We start from the raw sequence: 17,691 nt of genomic DNA on the forward strand, positions 1-17,691 counted from the left end.
TTCTAGCCCAGACCACAGCTGACTCTAATCAGAACACGGGTTGTATAGGCTTTGCTTACAGGCTCTAATATTGTCATTTTCCTTCAGAGGGGTTAATCGAGGACAAGTGTTGTTTTTGTTTGTTTTCCAACAAAGGGTGATACTCACCACATTCGGGGCCAGGGACACCATCAGATTATTGTACTTTGAAAGGTCAGCCTACAAGAAATGTTTAGCATATATTAACTTGTGAAGAGGGCCAGTAACCTTATAGTAGTCATAAATCTTCATAAGAGAATCACAAAAGGGTGGACTAGACAATGATATTTATTATGAACCTATGGGCTCACTTACTGTATGTAAATTACCTTGAGAGCATTAAAAAGTTGGGTTAAGAAAGTGGTAAGAATTACGAACTGGTGATTTGCTGAGAATGTAGAGTAAAAGGTGTAAAAAGGATTTGTGAAAAGTTAAAAAACAAGTGAAGAGGAAAGACTGGCTAATGCTTGGGGGTGGCAGGGGTGGTAGGGATAGCCAATGAGTGTAACTGCCTCATACACCTTAAAGCGGAGTTCCACCCAAATTTTGAACAATATCTGTATGTATTCTCTTCCTTGCCTAGATGCTGACATGCCGTTTAAAAAAATTTTAATCGCCGTAATTACCTTTTATTTTTCTATTCTTCTTTGCACTTCCTGGTTCTCCTCCCGTGGGAGTAGGTGTGTTTCTAGCCTCTCCCAGACTCCTGGGAGCTAGTCTCAGGCTTCCCAGGATGCCACTGAGCATGTGCGGGAACGAGCGGTGAATGCTGGGAGGACAGCATTCACCACATCCAGGAAATAAATGCTTGTGGGCTTCAAATGCCCACAATGAAGATGGAAACCGCCTGCAGTGAATAATATAAGTTATTCTTTCTGACGAAATCTGACACAGGCGGACATATTACACACAATATGTGAGTATGTAATGCTGAGAAGAAAAGTTTGTAAATGAACTAAAAAAAAAAAAAACGATAGATAGGTGGACCCCCGCTTTAATCCCTTTGCTCTAGCACATTTGTCTCCAAATTACAGCCCTGGGGACGAATGTGGTCCTTTGCTTGCCTGTATCTGGCCCTTGAGGCATTATTCCTTCCACTGACATCAACAATGGGGCATAATTCATTCGACTGACAACAAAAATGGGGCACTATTCCTCCCACTGACACCAATTATTACTCCGCCTAATACCAAAGATAGGGCATTGTTTACCCCCACTGAGCACAGTTTGGCCCCACTAAAGTCTGGAGGACAGTAAACCGGTCCTTTCTTTAAAAAGATCCCTGCTCTAGAATGTGAAGTATTCCATTGGTGTATAGTTACTGCAGATTAGGGAGCGGAAAATGTGGGCAAACAGAAAGAGGTTTAGTATTAGACTGCCAAACCTATTAATCTGAAAAGGTAGCTAGAAAAAAAGACACAAATATGTACCTGTATTTATCAATATGACCCAAATGTAAGAGATATCAGTGCTACTCAGGTTAGAAGTGCGGTCTAAAGCCAAACCATGCAAGTGCTGGTCAGGATGGAAGCCCGTCCCCGGCTCCAAGCTTTAAGAAGGCAGAAAATGTGTCCATGAGCTGCACATCACAAAGCAGACTTGTGTAAAAGAAAGAATAAGGCCTGGAGCTAGGTGGGCAGCATAGGCAAAAGGCCAGACATGACTGGCAGGATAGGATGAAGTATAGGAAGGGTTAAAAAGTTAGTTTTGTTCAAAACTAAGTGTCCCATCTGATTGGAGAAGGCAAGGGTGCGGCAGAGTGGAGTCTTTGGTGGAGTAATTGGGTGGTACTAGTATCCTAGTATCAGTCGGAGCTAGGACAGCGTGGAACTAGATTCTCCCGCCCTCCCTCCCGTAATAATTGGCTTGTTTTTCAGTTTTCTTTTCATTCGGTTGTTGCATTCAATTTCTTTATTATTGCTGAAGGAGTGAGTTAAAAGGGGGATTGTTTTTGTGGGGGTATTATGTTTTGGGGATTGTTCGCTTTATCAGGAATATGTTGTAGCAGTTGGCAGGGATCTCAGGGTCCTGGAAGGCAGTGATGGTTAAAACTTTGGAGAAGGAGGGGCTGGGGCCAATCTCAGGTATGGGTGTACCTCAGTGGCGGCAGGCTTTTCTTTTTTGGGGGGAGGGAGGATGGGGGATGGTTGTTTGCCGCCCCCCCAAAAAAACAGCCACCACTGAGGTACACCCCCCTCCCCCCAGCGGCACTTCCACTGAGGTACACCCCCCCCGCTCGCTGTCTGCCGGTCGGTCCGGCACTTACCCCATCTAGATGACAGGTGGCGGGCAGCGGCTCCTGTGTCCTCTCCTCCTCACTTCCACTGTGCGTCTCCTCCCCTCCCCCTTGGTGACCAATAGGATCAATAGGATCGCCTGTCCTTTCAGCCAATTGGGTGATGGGTCTCAAGGTCTCAAGACCCACTTCCTGGCTGGGAGGAGGATCAGTGTTTCAATAGTGAATATCTATTCGCTATTGTAACACACCTGGGTGGGCTCAGTTCGCATTCTCTGCGCCCCAAGCCCATCCTATTTTAAAGCCTATTAGAGCCTCTAAAAAGCTCTAATCTGGTGCTTCAGACCTCCCCCCATTGGAATGGGTGGGGAATGGAATGGAATTCATGCATCCAGCGTCCTGCAAGGGGTTGGACACGTAAATTGGGGGGGCGGCGCCCGTGCGCCCTTAATGGATGGGCCACCCCTGGTGTACCTACCCTAGTAAATTTAAGGAATGGTTTAATGAGTTATTTGGCTGTATCGTAGGTATCTTAATAGTAATAGTTCTCGAGCCAGTGTGGTTGTGGCTGAGGGCCTTGAAGTCTATTTTGATGGTAGATACAGCCAGTCGGTCGATTACAAGTTGCCTTCTAAGATCCGAGACTTTAATGAGGTTAATTAATGTACTGAGATTGGGTTAGTAATGTTCAGATGTTTAAAATGAAGAAAAATATGTATTTTGATAATAAAGTTGTATTTTATTTGTTTAATAAAATTATTATATTATTATTATACAGTATTTATATAGCGCCAACAGTTTACGTAGCGCTTTACAACTTGAGGGTAGACAGTACAAATACAATACAATTTGATACAGTAGGAATCAGAGGGCCCTGCTCCTTAGAGCTTACAATCTAAGAGGGAAGGTCAAGAGATACAAGAGGTAATAACTGTGGGTGATGTGCTGATTGAGAAGATAAATGTACAGTTGTTAGGTGGGGGCCAGATAGGCTTCTCTGAAGAGATGAGTTTTCAGGGATCGTCTGAAAGTGGATAAAGTAGGAGAAAATCGGACGGATTGGGGTAGAGCATTCCAGAGGATGGGGGAGGCTCTGGAGAAGTCCTGAAGGCGAGCATGGGATGAGGTGACAAGGGAGTTTGAGAGCAGGAGGTCTTGGGAGGAGCGAAGAGAACGATTAGGTTGGTATTTTGTGACTAGGTTAGAGATGTAGCTAGGGGCCAGGTTGTGGATGGCTTTGTAGGTTATAGTTAGTATCTTGAATTTAATTCGGTGACTGAGTGGCAGCCAATGGAGGGATTGGCAGAGGGGTGTAGCAGACGCTGAGCGGTTTGTGTGGTGGATGAGCCTGGCCGCAGCGTTCATGATGGACTGAAGTGGGGATAGCCTATTTAGAGGTAAACCAATGAGGTAAATGGCTGCTATGAGGAAAACAGTTGTCATCTGTTGTTTATGGGGGCTACAAGTATAGGGTTGGGTAAAAGCAGCCATAATATCTGCAATACCTCAGTCATGAGTGGCAACCTCAGCCTGGGCTTCAGTCAGGCCACGCCCCAACATGGTTACATTCATTTTTTATTTTTTTTATGGTAGCTGTATAAAGCACCCAGGTTTGATTTAGTATGAAACTCCAGCAGTCTGCAAACAGGGCTTAGACTGGAAAAGGGAGAAGCAACACAAGCATCCAAAAGGATATGATGCAGTGCTTATGTGCCAACAAGGAACATGCTCAGAGATGAGCTCATTAGTGTTCTGCTTCTCCTTTCAATGTCCAGTCACAGGCTGGACCAGAGAGAGCTGTGCTGTGTGGCAGGGCTGTGTAAATCTCTCAAATGGATGGACAGAAATATTAATTTATATTATATGTGTATTTTATGTATGTATTTCTTTAATGTATTCAGCTGTTTCATGAAGTTCATATTTATGCTAACACAGTCACAAGATGTCTGCAAATACCTTTTTAATGCATATGCAACATGAACTTAGGCTTTATATCTTCCTTTTCTCTGCATCCCAAAATGCAATACATGGGCTTCAGCAACCTACAGGGAGGGGCACACCTTGTGCTGGGTGTGTGCAGAAGTGCTAAAGAGAAGCCCGGAGCAAAGTAAGAAATACATAGGCGAAGGGCGGACATGACAGGGTTAACAGGGAGATGGTATCATGAGAAAGGGAAAATGTTTGGTGCCGAGGGGGAGGGGCCATGGAAGGTGTTAAATTCTGTCCCCGCCCTGATGAGTCATCACAAGCGTGGGGGAAAAGTTCCAGGGAGCAGACAGCATGGCTGATGTGGTGAGGATCTTGGCCCAGCTTAGGGAGGAGGCAGCGGCGCGGGGGGCTTCATGGCTATAGGACACTCTGGGGACTGTGTTACAAGGCTTTGAGCCTTTGCCAGGTACGAGGGGACGGAGGTCCAGACCGCCGGATCGGTTCTCCCCGGACCGCAATGCGGGACCGCAGCGGAGGGTGGGGGGTGGTGATTCTGCTGGGACCCTGTCGGGTCCGGCGGCGTAGCGGGCAGCGTTAGTGGCCAGGGGGAGCCCGGTTAGTGTTCTAGGACAGCAGGGGGGATCGAGCAGCTCATTGCAGGCCCCTGGGGGGAACATGCGGCCTACAAGGCGCAGGGACAGTGTGAGTGCGGGCCCCTCCCCCACCATCAGGAGACTGTCACAGGAGACCGGACACGCTGTGCAGAGGAGGATGGCGTCACAGGGGACAGGACACACGGAGCAGAGGGCTATGGTGGCAGTCCCTGGGCTTTCTAACACTGCAGCAGGGGACCGAAAAGAGAACGATCGTGGGAGGAGATCAGGATTAGGGCATGGGAGAGCGGAGGCTGGCAGGACTGAGGTTCAATGCACTGGTCCTGGCAAGGCTGTCCAAAAATCATCAGAGGGCTATGCTGCGCGGAGGCAGGTTCGGAGGTCAGCAGTTCTAGCGGCAACCAGGGCTGCATCGCATGGTGGGCCATCATCTGAGGAGGAAGAAGGATTGGAGCTGAGGTCCCCAGGAAACCAGTCCGGATCTGATGAGGAGGCGGGGCCATTAACCGGGAGCGTGCGGTCGGAGGAACACGGATGATCGGCTGAGGGGTCCACGCCTGTGCAGCCGGGTAAGTTACCTTCTTCTATGCATGTTGTGGGAATGTCTGATACTGTTGGAGTTAGTAGTGGCTTAGCTGGGTCCGCTCCGGGTGCGGGGGTTTCGGGACCGTCCGGGGGGACTGCTGGGTTATTGGGGATTTTTGGCCGGAATAAAGGACTTGGTACAGAAATTTGAGAATGCGGAAAGAGTCGCAGCTGGGCCAGCATCGGCATGGGTCTCACGAGTGAGAGTGCCGGGGATGCCGGTGCGGCTGGAGGGAGCTCGGTGGTGCCAGTTGTTGCGCCTAAAATCCCTGCTCCTGCTGTGGCGTCAACGGTGGGTAGTTCCCCGCAGGGGACGTCAAAGGCAGAGGGAAGGCAGGACATCGTCAGTTTGGGAGATGCAGCAAAATGTGAAGTATATGTCTGCTTTGAGGGACCACTGGGAGCTCATCTGAAACAGGAGGTGCGGGAAAAACTGTGGAAAGGTGAGTACGTTGAGATATTTTCCCTGCTGCTTTTAGAAAAATGTAACCTGGACAGGGTAAAACCGGATGATTCCAAGAAGGAGGACGAGGAACTGGTTACATGCGTTCGCGATAATGGCAAGTGTCATAGGGGAGAAGAATCCCGAACATTATTCGGGGATCTTCTGCTACCAGGATGCTATAGGGGAGGCCTACAGGGTTTATGGCGGTACAGGATGGCTGCGGTATGATTTCGTCAACGCAGAGCGGTAAGGCCAGAACTGAGATGGGATCACAAGGACATCAGCTTGTGGATGCGCCTGATGACGTCACCGAGGGCTCCCAGCCAGTTTTTTCCAGGAGGGGCCGGTGGACCTTCGGCCCAGGGACAATCGGCCGAAAACAAAAAAGGGGTATGTTGGCAATATAATTCAGGGACCGGTAAGTTTGGAGGTGCATGTTGGTACAAGCATGAATGTTCTGGGTGCGGAGGAACTCATCCGGGGTCCAGATGCTTTAAACAGGAAAAAAGGCCGCGCTGGAGAGGCTGAAAACTAGAGGGAGGACCCCGGTGAAGGTGCGCAGAATGCGGCCGTTCCTAAGTAGGTATCCGGACAGGGAGGCGGCGAGGTTGTTAGAGTCAGGTTTTACAGTAGGTTTTGGGATTTCGTGTAATTTAGAGGTTGTTCCCCCCGTTCCGCGCAATTTGAGGTCAGCAATGCAACATCCGGACGTGGTTTCGGAGAAACTAAATAAGGAGGTGGCTTTAGGGAGAATGGGGGGTCCTTTCCCATTACCGCCTTTTGCCGATTTGGTAGTATCCCCGTTGGGGGTGGTGCCAAAGAAAGAACGGGATAAGTTTAGGCTCATTCATCACCTCTTCTTCCTGAAAAGGGGATCGGTGAATTATGCAATTGATCAGGCAGATTGTTCAGTGTCTTATACATCATTTGATGCTGCGGTGGGGTGGGTACGGCGTTACGGCAAGGGAGCGTTAATGGCTAAGGCAGATGTGGAGTCAGCCTTTCGGCTTCTTCCGGTTCACCCGGATAGTTTCCGGTTGCTGGGATGCCATTGGAATAACCAATTTTATGTGGACCAATGCTTGCCGATGGGCTGCTCTGTGTCGTGCGCATTATTTGAACAGTTCGGTTCTTTTGTAGAATGGGTCGTACGGGATGTGTCAGGCATGAATTTGGTTATCCACTATTTGGACGATTTCCTTTGCATAGGACCAGCTGCTTCCAGAAACTGCGCGGTGCTCCTGGTATCGCTGGAGCACATAGCGGATAGGTTTGGCATTCCATTGGCGCCCGAGAAGACGGAAGGACCTGGTAAGGTCATCAGTTTTCTGGGCATTGTCCTGGACTCGGTGGCAATGGAATGCAGGTTACCAGAAGATAAGTTGGCGGACCTAAAAAGGGAAATCGCAGGTATGATTGGGTTGCGCAAAGTTCAGCTTCGAGATTTGCAATCGCTATTAGGTAAGCTGAATTGTGCGTGCTGCAGTTTGCCAATGGGGAGGGTTTTTTGCCGCAGGCTAGTGGCCAGCACAGCTGGTATTCAGTCCCGAAGGCACTATGTGAGATTGAGAAAAGAACACAGGGAGGACTTGAGGGTATGGCATACCTTCTTGGAATCCTTTAATGGACGGGCGCTATGGATGTCGGAGCCAGTCAGCAACTTTGACCTCGAACTGTTCACGGATGCGGCCGGTTCCACAGGTTATGGGGCGTTCTTTCACGGGCAGTGGAGTGCGGGTACATGGCCGGGGGAATGGATTGAAGTGGGTTTTACAAAAAACCTAGTGCTGCTGGAACTGTTTCCTGTGGTTTTAGCAGTTGTATTGTGGGGTGGGGCCTTTAAGGATCGAAAAGTGCGGTTTCATGGGGACAATTTAGGTGTGGTGCAAGTGATTAACAGGATTACTGCATCATTCCCGCCAGTGATTAGGTTGTTACAACACTTGGTTTTGAGACGTTTGCAGTTGAATGCTTTCATTTATGCAGTACACCTCCCGGGTGTGGAGAATGTTATCGCTGATGCGCTGTCTCGCTTCCAGTGGGACAGGTTTTGTGAGTTGGCGGCAGAGGCGGAGCGGCACAGGGTGCCTTGTCCCGAATGGTTGTGGGGGATAGCATTGGCTTCGTCGCCGGATGGATCAGGAAGTCGGTAAGTGAGGTGACCTGGGCAGCATACTCGAAAGTATGGCATGAGTGGCAGGCGTTGGTGCAAGAGGTGGGTGATGAGTCGGTGGATGGTGCAGTGGGGCTCCTGGTGTATTATGTGGCGAGAATGATGGAGGAGGGAGTGCCTGCATCGGCACTGCATAAGCAGTTAGCGGGTTTAGCGTTTTTGTTCAAATTACAAGGCCAGCCTGACTTTACAAAGGATTTCTGGGTGAGGCAGGCGATGAAAGGCTATCGGCAATCGGTGGTTCGTACGGACTCCAGGAGACGATAACCTTTCAGATTTTAACAGGTATGGTAGCACAGTTGGTGGGGGTTTGTTCCTCTGACTACGAGTGCACCATGTTTACGGCGGCATTTTTGCTGTCTTTCTTCGGGGCATTTCGTATTGGGGAATTGGTTAGTCCATCAAAGAAGGTACAAGGGGGAATTGGGATACAGGAGGTGACATGCGAAAAGGATGTTTTGTTATATTTTCGTAGATCAAAGACGGATCGAATGGGTAAAGGGAGGTTGGTGCAGGTTTCCCAGTGCCGGGTTCGGCATTGTGCCCAGTGGAAGCGGTTAAGGGATTTATGGGTATTCGCCAAAGGGGGGGTCCCTTGTTGGTGCATTTCGATGGGGTTCCGTTATCATGTTATCAATTTGTGGCCGTATTTAGGAAATGTTTAAGGGCTTTGGGTTTGAATGAGAAGGAATTTTCGTCTCATTCCTTTCGGATTGGGGCTGCGACAGAGGCGGCTAGAAATGGGATGGATGCAGAGGCTGTAAAACGCATAGGGCGGTGGGAATCGCGGAGGTTCCAGATATATGTTAGGTCTCATCTGGTGGTGGGGCTGTAAAATGTTAATTGGGAAGAATCCTGTTCATATTGGGGATTAGGTTTGCAGAATACTGGTGATCATGGGTATTGTTTTTGGGTCATTTTCTTTACAGGTTCAGCGGCAGGCCTGGTTTGGATATTGGGCCATTCCTTTGTGAGCTACGGGGCCAGGAGGGGAGATGTGAGATTTGAAGGTAGACAGTTGGGTTTTTCATAGGAAGGAAGCCTGCATTAAGTGGTTTTGGTTCCCGGGTATGTTGTGGGGAAGATTGATTTCTGAGGTGCAGCGTTATGCGCTTAGGAACAGGGCACCGGATGTTTTAGTTTTGCATTTAGGGGGCAATGATTTGGGGGTGAGATCTATGGTGTATATATCGCGGGACATCAAATTTGATGTCTGGCGTTGGATGCAGGAGTTTTCAAAGATGGTTATAGTTTGGTCCGACATGGTGGCTCGGACAACATGGAGGATGGCCAGGTCGTTTGAGGGTGTTAATAGGGCACGGAGGGAGATTAACCGGGAGGTGAGTAAGTTCATGGTGAAGAATAGGGGATTGGCTATTAGGCATTTGGAATTAGAGTTCGAAACTTGGAGGTACTTGAGGAGAGATGGCGTTCATTTAAATGATGTGGGTATTGATCTGTGGGCATTGGGACTGCAGGACGGTATCCAGAGAGCTATTTGGGTGTGGAGGTGCACCAAAAGGTAAGGTTGTTACCTTTGGGTGCTGTGGCGGGCGTTTTGGTCTTTGCAGGGGAAAGAAGATATGGCACAATGAGAATTTCGGGAACTAGCGTTGCTATGGTCCTGTTGGTACTGATGGTGGTTTCCGGATAACGGAGGTTAGACGGAAAGTGTTAATGGGGGCACTGCGGTCAGTGGTTGTCTCTGAGCCAGCTTGTCGGCTTGAGGCCTATTATTTCATTAAGAGAAGGGCCGCAGTGCAATATGGTTATGTTACTGATGTTTTACGAATCTCCTGCAAAGACCAACGCTAGATAGATGAGGAATCTTTGAATAACAGATGTGTTTTTGTTATGGTATTTATTGTTTAATAAAGTAGGCTGCTACGGCCTTTTATAACTCCAACCCTCTGGTCTGGTCTTGATTGTTTAGAATAAGGTTAAGAGGTTGGGGTTTTTTAGGTAATGGGAATCACATCTGTTATACAACAGTCAAGAGAAGCCCGGAGCAAAGTAAGAAATACATAGGCGAAGGGCGGACATGACAGGGTTAACAGGGAGATGGTATCATGAGAAAGGGAAAATGTTTGGTGCCGAGGGGGAGGGGCCATGGAAGGTGTTAAATTCTGTCCCCGCCCTGATGAGTCATCACAAGCGTGGGGGAAAGTTCCCGCCCACCCTCCCTAAAAAAAATTGGAAAAGTGAATTGGGTAGTTTTGGTTGTGTGTTTTTTCTTTTTCTTTTCCAAAACAGGTTCGTGGAAGTTGGATGTCGTAGCAGTGGCGGGCGTTTTGGTCTTTGCAGGGGAAAGAAGATATGGCACAATGAGAATTTCGGGAACTAGCGTTGCTATGGTCCTGATGGTACTGATGGTGGTTTCCGGATAACGGAGGTTAGACGGAAAGTGTTAATGGGGGCACTGCGGTCATTGGTTGTCTCTGAGCCAGCTTGTCGGCTTGAGGCCTATTATTTCATTAAGAGAAGGGCCGCAGTGCAATATGGTTATGTTACTGATGTTTTACGAATCTCCTGCAAAGACCAACGCTAGATAGATGAGGAATCTTTGAATAACAGATGTGTTTTTGTTATGGTATTTATTGTTTAATAAAGTAGGCTGCTACGGCCTTTTATAACTCCAACCCTCTGGTCTGGTCTTGATTGTTTAGAATAAGGTTAAGAGGTTGGGGTTTTTTAGGTAATGGGAATCACATCTGTTATACAACAGTCATGTAATAATTGTATATGGGGCATTCCTTGGTTTGGGCTCCTGAGGTGCTTAGAACATTTCTCAGGAAAAAAAAGCTGTGGTGTCAACTAGATGTATAGGCATGATGTCAGGTTAATAGGTATGGCAAAGTGACAGGTTTAATAGCAGAGGAATGAGGATTGATTTCAGACTTCCAGAGTAAAAGAGTATTTCTTAACCTTCACCTGTGCAGCATTACATTTCCTACAAAAGGGACAGGTCCACTTTAGGCCTATATTCTGAGCTCTCTGTAAGTGTGCCTTCATTTACCAGCTTCCTTGCGAGTGTGCACCTTTTATTACCTCAGACATACTTAGAGATATTTCATTTATAGCTTCTATTCTCTTGAGTTCCTTTATTCATGATAAAAAGGAATTATTCCTATGGGCACCATGAGCTTGGGAGGGAGTAAATACTGGTACAATTACAGAAAGCCAAAGTCATCAGTACAAAAGAGAACTGCAGGCAATGCACACAATAAGGCAGAAAAGTGAGTAGGTTTGATTTTTGAATGTACTGGTTGGAGAAAAAATGAAATAAGCAGTACCACCCTGGTATCCTCCTCAGTAAGAGGGCTGGGAATCTGCAAATTCACCATGTCATTACTAGCCCCATTGGTAGCTACTAGTCATTAGACATATGCATTCGTTTTCGTCCGAATGCATTTTCGTACGAATTACGGGTATTTTTATTTTAACAAACGATAACGAACGTGCAGAATCCGAAAACCAAAAGATCCGACATATACAAATGCTTTATTTTCGTTTTCGTTTCGCCAACAGTTCGATATGGATAGAAGATTTGACATGACGCTGACAATAGTGATCAGTGTCCATCGAACCTGTGGTCGAATGTGCCTAACCTTAGCTCTATTAGTCCAAGATTATTCTATATAGAGAGAAAAGATTCAACATAGAGAGAAAAGATTTGACATTATAGAGACAATAGCAAAAAAGGTCGAATGTGCCTAACTTAACTCTATTAGTCCAAGATTATTCGACATAGAAAGAAAAGATTCGACATAGAGAGAAATAATTTGACATTATAGAGACAATAGCAAAAAAGGTCGAATGTGCCTAACCTAACTCTATTAGTCCAAGGTTATTCGACATAGAGAGAAAAGATTCGACATGAAGATTCGACGAAGCAGTCGCCACGAGCGGACATTTATGGTCAAATGCTCCGCCCATAGGCTATAGAAGAATTCTAATGTTGGTTGACTAGTAATAATGATTAATAAATATAATTATTACTAGTGTCATACAACATTAGAATTCTACTATAGCTTGTAGGCGGAACATTCGACCGGAAATGTACGATTGCGGCGCCGTACAGTTTAGCTGCTCCGTCGAATCTTCTTAGAACATTCGACAGATGCCATAAGCCTTCAATGACAGATTCAACATTAATTATTTTGGATTTTTGGACGAATGTATTTTTTAATGAAACGAAATAAATAAAAACGAATTTCGGGAGTAACTAAATAAATTTATTTTTCGGACGAAAACGAAATTCCGAAACGAAATATTTCAGTGTGCACATGTCTACGTCATCCATTGATGAACGAATCCATCAGCTTTAAGCCTTTTCTATAGAGTTCTGTTTTTTTACCAGGATATAGACCATTATGATTGAAAATTTTCTCAAGTACCTTTTCATTTGTTAACTTGTCTGTGATGATTTTATTGTAATACTGTTACTTGGATGTGCGGGGAGAGGTGTACCTCACCCTGGTCCTTTCTCTGTTGATATTTGATTAATTATATAATTTTTCGTCTCCTCTAATACCATTTTATCTTTTATCATTTACATTTTAGAAGAATTTCTCTTTCAGTGGCAAAATTGATATCTTGAAAAATAAATGTATTAATGTTATGAACAATAATAGAATCCCTTTTTTGGTATTAACAACAGGAGAGGGTGAATGGGATCAGGTGACCACACGAAGGCCCAGGGCATCACCCTATTGGTTTTCTTGGACTCTGAGGTGCGGCGCCACTTGGTGGAGCGTCATGCCTATGGACCCCTTAGTGACGATCGGTGCCTCGGATGTATTGTTCGTCCAATCACTTGTTCGTCTATGGAGGTGCAAGCTCAAGGATTGACCTGTGTAAGTGCAATCCAACATAGTTGACTTGTGATGTACAATTTCATAGCTTGCGGCCAATATATCTATAGGGTTACTTCTTTTGGTTAATTTAGGCCCCCTATTAGTGGATGTGAATCTTTTGGAGCCTGATTGGAAAATCTCGGTGGCATCCCACTCCACGTAGAGTTTATAAGGAGACTGTCAGGTCACCTGTATCCAAGGAGTGTAGCTGATCATCGGCAGGTAGCGGCACATCAGACGGGTCCATGGCCGTGCAAACTGTCAGGTCACCTGTATCCAGGTGACAGATGCACCCCGTTGGGGTCAGGAGTGCACCGCTATGATAGTGGACCCTAAGGCTGATGGAACTCAGGGTGGTTCAGGAAGGCAGGTCCCCTGGAGCACCAACACGGATCCCACAGTGAGTTAGAGCATAGATTCCCCAGAGCGCTGAGTCTAAGAGCCAGCAGGTGTTCACCAGAGCCTCTAGTGGTGAGGATGGACTGGGCTGTAACTGGCTCCAGGTCGCGGCCCCCAGGGTCTCCCAGCTCATGTTCACGTTAGGCTACAGGAGGATGGAGACAGGTCAGGTCATGAATGTATTACTACAAGGTCATGACTGTACCCCCCTCTTACGAGGCCTCCCCTCCCCCCCTTTGGACCAGGCTTGGAGGGGAACTTAAATGGAACTTCCTCAGAAGACGAGGTGCGAAGACTTCAGATGCAGAAATCCAAGTTCTCTCCTCAGGACCGAAACCTTTCCAATCCACGGGATATTGAAGGACACCTTTATAGAAGCAAGAATCCAAAATTTGACTAACCTCGTACTCCTGATCATCTTCAGAGACTGGAGCCAAGGTAGGGAGAGGTCGAGAGAACTTATTGAAAACTAAAGGTTTCAGAAGGGATACATGAAAGGAGTTTTGAGATCCTGAGGCTTTTCGGGATCTGGAGTTTAAAAGAAACAGGATTCAGCTTAGAAATTATATTGTAAGGACCAATGAATCTCGGGGCAAACTTGAAAGAAGGAACCCGGAGTCTGATGTTCCTGGTAGAAAGCCAGACTTTGTCTCCTGGCTGTAGAGAAGGCGGATTACGCCTGTGACGGTCAGCAAAACTTTTGAACTTGTTGGCAGCTTTCTGGAGGGAATCATGAACATCAACCCACAAGGAATTGAATGATTCCTGAACAGTAGCCAAAGCTGGGATGTCAGAAGAACAGGTCATAGGAAGAGGGAGCTGAGGATGTCTTCCATAAACAGTGACAAAGGGTGTCTTCTGAGAACTGACATTGACATGATTGTTGTGGGAGAACTCTGCCCACAGGAGTAATGATGCCCAATCATCGTGATGAGCCGAGACCAAGGTACGGAGAAAGACCTCCAACTCCTGATTAACCCTTTCAGTCTGGCCATTGGATTGGGGATGGTAAGAAGAGGTAAAATCCAAGGTAATGTTGAGGGATTTGCAAAAGGCTCTCCAAAAGCGAGAAGTAAACTGAACACCCCTGTCTGAAATGACATGGGAAGGGACACCATGAAGACGGAAAATTTCTCGTACGAAAATGGGAACCAAGGCAGGAGCAGAAGGGAGACCAGGAAGAGGAACAAAATGGGCCATCTTGGAGAATCGATCAATTACCACCCAAGTGACCGTATTCTTCTCAGAAGGTGGAAGATCAGTGATGAAGTCCATGGCTATGTGAGACCAGGGCTCCTGGGGAATGGGCAAGGGCATGAGAAGACCATCAGGAGCCTGCGTGGAGGACTTAGACTGGGCACAGACATGACAAGCCTTAACATAGTCTTTGACATCCGAACGGAGAGTAGGCCACCAGTAGTGGCGACTGATGAGGAGGAAGGATCGAAGAAACCCAGCATGACCTGCCACCAACATGTCCCCAACGAAGGATCTTAGCTCTTAGTTCAGTGGGGACGAAGGTCGTGCCAGGAGGAATTTTTGACTTCAAGGTGGTAGAATGGGCAAGGATGCATGAAGTAGGGATAATCGGCTCAGGTTCAATGGAAGGCTCCTCATCCTGAATGCCAAAAGATCTAGAGAGTGCATCAGCCCGACTGTTGTAGGAACCAGGTTTGAATGTAATGGTGAAGTTAAGATGGGAAAAGAAGAGACTCCATCTGGCTTGTCTGGGATTCAATCGTTTGGCATTCTGTAAGTCCTGCAGATTTTTATGGTCAGTGAAAATTGTTAAGGAATGTGGGGAACCCTCCAAGAGATAACGCCACTCCTCCAAGGCCAATTTAATCGCAAGAAGTTCCCGATCACCAATAGCGTAATTCTTCTCCGCCTGAGAAAATTTTCTGGACAAAAACGCACATGGTAAAAGTTTTTTCCCTAAGGATTGAAGAAGCACAGCTCCCACCCCAGTTGAGGAAGTGTCCACTTCAATAAAAAATGGATCCCCCGGGTCAGGTCACCTCAACAAAGGTCCAGAAATGAAAGCCTGTTTCAAATCATGAAAGGCAGAGACAGCTTTGGGGGACCACTCCTTGGCATTAGCACCCTTCTTGGTCAAGGCGATAATTGGCGCCGCAATAGAGGAGTAATTCCTAATGAACTGCCTGTAATAATTAGTGAACCCAAGAAAGCGCTGCGTGGCCTTGAGGCCGGCAGGAAGAGGCCAGTTGGTAATGGCCGACACCTTCCCAGGATCCATACGAAGCCCGAAGTTAGAGACGAAGCATCCCAGAAGCAGGATTTCAGAACATTCAAAAGAACATTTCTCCAGCTTGGCGTACAGATTATTTTCTCGAAGGCGCTGAAGTACAATCCGGACATGGTCTCTGTGAACCGACAGACTATCCGAAAAGATGAGAATGTCATCCAGGTAGATGACAACAAATTGGTAAAGCAGATCCCTGAAGATTTCGTTAACAAAGTTTTGGAACACCGCTGGGGCGTTACACAAACCAAAGGGCATGACCAAGTACTCATAATGCCCATCTCTAGTGTTAAAAGCAGTTTTCCATTCATCCCCTTCCCGTATTCGGATCAAATTGTATGCACCCCTGAGATCCAACTTGGTAAAAATGGAGGCACCTTTCAGCCCGTCAAATAGTTCTGATATTAGGGGTAGGGGGTATCGATTTTTGATCGTTACTGCGTTTAGGCCTCGGTAGTCAATGCAGGGTCTTAGGGTACCATCCTTTTTGGCAACAAAAAAGAACCCTGCTCCTGCAGGCAATGAGGATTTCCGGATGAATCCTTTTTCTAGATTTACTGCAACTCAGACATGGCCTGGGTCTCTGGGATGGACAGAGGGTAGGTACGACCCCTGGGTAGAGGTGCTCCGGGAACAAGGTCAATGGCACAGTCAAAGGACCTGTGAGGAGGAAGCACCTCAGCTGACTTTTTTACAGAAGACATCCCGGAAATCGTTATATGCAGCGGGAAGGGCAGAGGACACTGAGGTGGTAGCCATGGGAAGTCTCCCCTTAGGGGCAACCTTGAGTAGGCAGGAAGAGAAACAGGAGGGACCCCAAGCCAGGATCTGCCCAGAAGTCCAGTCAATGTGTGGAGAGTGGAGCTGCAACCAAGGAAGCCCCAATACGATAGGAGTTGAGACCTTAGGAAGGATAAGAATGGATATCCACTCCCGGTGGAGTATCCCTACCGACATCTTAACAGGAGGGGTCTGGAAGCGGATAGGGCCCCCTGGAAGAACAGTGCCATCAATCGCCGAGACCACGAATGGAGTGGTGAGGGGTAAAAGGGTAAGGTTCATGGAAGATGCAGTTCTCCAGTCCATAAAGTTGCCAGCGGCTCCCGAATCCAGATAAGCCAAGGCCAAGTGGGAGGAAACGCCAACATGAAGAAACACCGAAAGAAGGAGATGTGAAGATGACTTTTCTGGGTCAAATACTCCACCTTCCAGATGTATTACCCGAGCTTTTCCTGGACGAAATGAGCATGTGTCACGAAAATGACCTTTGCCCCCACAGCAGAGACACAGGCCCAGAGTTCTGCGCCTGGCACGTTCCTCGGGGGATGGCCTGGTCTGGCCCAGCTGCATGGGTTCCTTAGTTGGCAGGAGTCACTTTTCTAGGGTCCTTTCCTGAAAACGAATATCAATCTGGTTACACAGGGAGATAACTTCGTCCAGATCAGTGGGGATGGTTCTTCCTGCTAATTTGTCCTTCACTGTATCAGAAAGGCCATGCAGAAAGGTTGCGACTAAGGCCTCATTGTTCCAGCTCAGCTCAGCCGTCAGTATGCGGAAACGAAGAGCATACTGTCCCATAGAAGCAGACTCTTGGCGGAGATGTAAAAGGGCGCTGGCCGCTGAAGAGACACGACCTGGTTCCTCAAAGATATTCCGGAAGAGTTTCAGAAAATTAGAGAGGCTAGAAACCACTGGGTCTTTCCTCTCCCACATAGGAGCAGCCCAAGCTAAAGCCTTGCCGGACAGGAGAGAAATAGTATAGGCTACCTTTGCCCGATCAGACTGGAAGTTTTGGGGTTGGAGTTCGAAATGAATGGTACATTGGCTAAGGAACCCTCTGCAGGCCTTGGAATCCCCAAAGTAACGGGACGGAGCTGGTAAGTGCAAAGGGTTAGCGGCTGCGACTGTAAGCGGAGCAGATACGGAAGCCGATTGCGGTTTTGGAACCGGGGAGCCTAAGGAGGTTTGAAGTTGTTCAAAGCGGGAAGCCAAATCCTGAAGGAATTGCATCACCTGGGTCTGATTAGATTCCTGGGTCTCGAGTCTGTGGACTATGCCCTGCAGCTGATCATCGGCAGGTAGCGGCACATCAGACGGGTCCATGGCCATGCAAACTGTCAGGTCACCTGTATCCAGGTGACAGATGCACCCCGTTGGGGTCAAGAGTGCACCG

This window comes from Aquarana catesbeiana, linkage group LG01 (genome assembly GCF_042186555.1).
Source record: "Aquarana catesbeiana isolate 2022-GZ linkage group LG01, ASM4218655v1, whole genome shotgun sequence".
NCBI lineage: Eukaryota > Metazoa > Chordata > Amphibia > Anura > Ranidae > Aquarana > Aquarana catesbeiana.